General features: G+C 44.5%; 1 long non-coding RNA gene across 12 annotated transcripts; it reads left to right on the forward strand.

Moving 5' to 3' along the window:
- Nucleotides 1-644: 644 nt before the first annotated feature.
- Nucleotides 645-1,880, forward strand: LOC127925563 (uncharacterized). 12 transcript variants are annotated; one of them, XR_008121369.1, is made up of 5 exons: nucleotides 645-780; nucleotides 914-992; nucleotides 1,074-1,154; nucleotides 1,263-1,449; nucleotides 1,746-1,878. It is a non-coding gene; the product is annotated as an uncharacterized LOC127925563 (long non-coding RNA). The 12 variants fall into 12 exon arrangements; XR_008121366.1 differs by having other exon boundaries at nucleotides 691-807; XR_008121368.1 differs by having other exon boundaries at nucleotides 702-834.
- Nucleotides 1,881-3,616: the final 1,736 nt, after the last annotated feature.

Below are 3,616 nucleotides of genomic sequence, written 5' to 3' on the forward strand. Positions count from 1 at the left end.
AGGACATGATACCAAACCTTCTGATTACAAATAAGCAGTCAAACTTAAAGACGTAGACTACATTTATTTCACCCGCCAAAAGCCCAGACCAACGGACAAACTAACCCTGAAAATGACACAACGTTCAAAACAGAACACAGCACACAACAACATGTCATTATTCACACACACACAGACACATCCATTACACACACACACATCCACACACACACATTGGGACATCCACACACACACACACATCCACACACACACATTGGGACATCCATTACACACACACACACCATTTTGGCCAGGGCCGTGTCATTTAGGACGTAGACTGAGTGTTTCCATTACAGATTAACGGACAAACTAACACTGATAAATACACAACGTTCAAAACAGAACGCAGCTCCAACAACATGTCATTATTCATTGGGATTGATCCATTATTAACGCCCATTGGGATTGATCCATTATTAACGCCCATTGGGATTGATCCATTATTAACGCCCATTGGGATTGATCCATTATTAACGCCCAATGAGATCAACAGCAACTTCCTAGTCATTATCTTGTGCAAATCACAAAACTGGAGAACTGTGTCATTTCCCCACACACACAGGAAAAGGTACATAAGCTGTGCCTTGTGCTACACGTCTCCCACGTGGAGAAATCACATCCTATTGGTCACCTGCTTGGTAAACAACAGGTGGAGACTAACAGGGAAATGTTTTCAACAAAGACAGAATAAAGGAAAAGATGTCCTGACAGAAGGTCAGAGGGATAATGTCCTGACAGAAGGTTAGAGGGATAATGCCCTGACAGAAGGTCAGAGGGATAATGTCCTGACAGAAGGTCAGAGGGATAATGTCCTGACAGAATAAAGGAAAAGATGTCCTGACAGAATGTCAGAGGGATAATGTCCTGACAGAAGGTTAGAGGGATAATGTCCTGACAGAATAAAGGAAAAGATGTCCTGACAGAATGTCAGAGGGATAATGTCCTGACAGAAGGTCAGAGGGATAATGTCATGACAGAAGGTTAGAGGGATAATGTCATGACAGAATGTCAGGGGGATAATGTCCTGACAGAAGGTTAGAGGGATAATGTCCTGACAGAAGGTTAGAGGGATAATGTCCTGACAGAATGTCAGAGGGATAATGTCCTGACAGAAGGTTAGAGGGATAATGTCCTGACAGAATGTCAGAGGGATAATGTCCTGACAGAATGTCAGAGGGATAATGTCCTGACAGACGGTAAGAGGGATAATGTCCTGACAGAAGGTAAGAGGGATAATGTCCTGACAGAATAAAGGAAAAGATGTCCTGACAGAAGGTCAGAGGGATAATGTCCTGACAGAAGGTTAGAGGGATACTGTCCTGACAGAAGGTTAGAGGGATAATGTCCTGACAGAATGTCAGAGGGATAATGTCCTGACAGAAGGTCAGAGGGATAATGCCCTGACAGAAGGTCAGAGGGATAATAATAATATAATAATATATGCCATTTAGCGGACGCTTTTATCCAAAGCGACTTACAGTCATGTGTGCATACATTCTACGTATGGGTGGTCCCGGGAATCGAACCCACTACCCTGGCGTTACAAGCGCCATGCTCTACCAACTGACAGAAGTTTAGAGGGATAATGTCCTGACAGAGGGTTATAGCGATAATGTCCTGACAGAGAGTTATAGGGCTAATGTCCTGACAGAAGGTCAGAGGGATAATGTCCTGACAGAATAAAGGAAAAGATGTCCTGACAGAAGGTCAGAGGGATAATGTCCTGACAGAAGGTTAGAGGGATAATGTCCTGACAGAATGTCAGAGGGATAATGTCCTGACAGAAGGTCAGAGGGATAATGTACTGACAGAAGGTTAGAGGGATAATGTCCTGACAGAGGAAGGAGGGATAATGTCCTGACAGAAGGATAGATGGATAATGTCCTGACAGAAGGATGGAGGGATAATTTCCTGACATAGGATAGAGGGATAATGTCCTGACAGAATGATGGGGGGATAATGTCCTGACAGAGGAAGGAGGGATAATGTCCCGACAGAATGGTGGAGGGATAATGTCCTGACAGAAGGATAGAGGGATAATGTCCTGACAGAAGGGTGGAGGGATAATTTCCTGACAGAGGAAGGAGGGATAATGTCCTGACAGAAGGATAGATGGATAATGTCCTGACAGAATGATAGTGGGATAATGTCCTGACAGAATGATAGATGGATAATGTCCTGACAGAAGGATAGATGGATAATGTCCTGACAGAAGGATGGATGGATCATTTCCTGACAGAGGATGGAGGGATAATGTCCTGACAGAGGATGGAGGGATAATGTCCTGACAGAGGATTGAGGGATAATGTCCTGACATAGGATTGAGGGATAATGTCCTGACAGAAGGATAGATGGATAATGTCCTGACAGGATATATGGATAATGTCCTGACAGAGGAAGGAGCGATAATGTCCTGACAGAAGGATAGATGGATAATGTCCTGACAGAAGGATAGAGGGATAATGTCCTGACAGAGGATGGATGGATAATGTCCTGACAGAAGGATAGATGGATAATGTCCTGACAGAAGGATAGATGGATAATGTCCTGACAGAAGGATAGATGGATAATGTCCTGACAGAGGATGGAGGGATAATGTCCTGACAGAAGGATAGATGGATAATGTCCTGACAGAAGGATAGATGGATAATGTCCTGACAGAAGGATAGATGGATAATGTCCTGACAGAGGATGGAGGGATAATGTACTGACAGAAGGATTGATGGATAATGTCCTGACAGAAGGATAGATGGATAATGTCCTGACAGAGGAAGGAGCGATAATGTCCTGACAGAAGGATAGATGGATAATGTCCTGACAGAAGGATAGATGGATAATGTCCTGACAGAAGGATAGAGGGATAATGTCCTGACAGAGGATGGAGGGATAATGTCCTGACAGAGGATGGAGGGATAATGTCCTGACAGAAGGATAGAGGGATAATGTCCTGACAGAGGATGGAGGGATAATGTCCTGACAGAGGATGGAGGGATAATGTCCTGACAGAGGATGGAGGGATAATGTCCTGACAGAGGATGGAGGGATAATGTCCTGACAGAAGGATAGATGGATAATGTCCTGACAGAGGATGGAGGGATAATGTCCTGACAGAGGATGGAGGGATAATGTCCTGACAGAAGGATAGATGGATAATGTCCTGACAGAGGATGGAGGGATAATGTCCTGACAGAAGGATAGGTGGATAATATCCTGACAGAGGATAGAGGGATAATGTCCTGACAGAGGATTGAGGGATAATGTCCTGACAGAAGGATAGAGGGATAATGTCCTGACAGAAGGATAGATGGATAATGTCCTGACAGAGGATGGAGGGATAATGTCCTGACAGAGGATGGAGGGATAATGTCCTGACAGAGGATGGAGGGATAATGTCCTGACAGAGGATGGAGGGATAATGTCCTGACAGAGGATGGAGGGATAATGTCCTGACAGAGGATGGAGGGATAATGTCCTGACAGAGGATGGAGGGATAATGTCCTGACAGAAGGATGTAGGGATAATGTCCTGACAGAGGATGGAGGGATAATGTCCTGACAGAAGGATGTAGGGATAATGT

Source organism: Oncorhynchus keta, unplaced genomic scaffold (assembly GCF_023373465.1).
Source record: "Oncorhynchus keta strain PuntledgeMale-10-30-2019 unplaced genomic scaffold, Oket_V2 Un_contig_5852_pilon_pilon, whole genome shotgun sequence".
Lineage (NCBI taxonomy): Eukaryota > Metazoa > Chordata > Actinopteri > Salmoniformes > Salmonidae > Oncorhynchus > Oncorhynchus keta.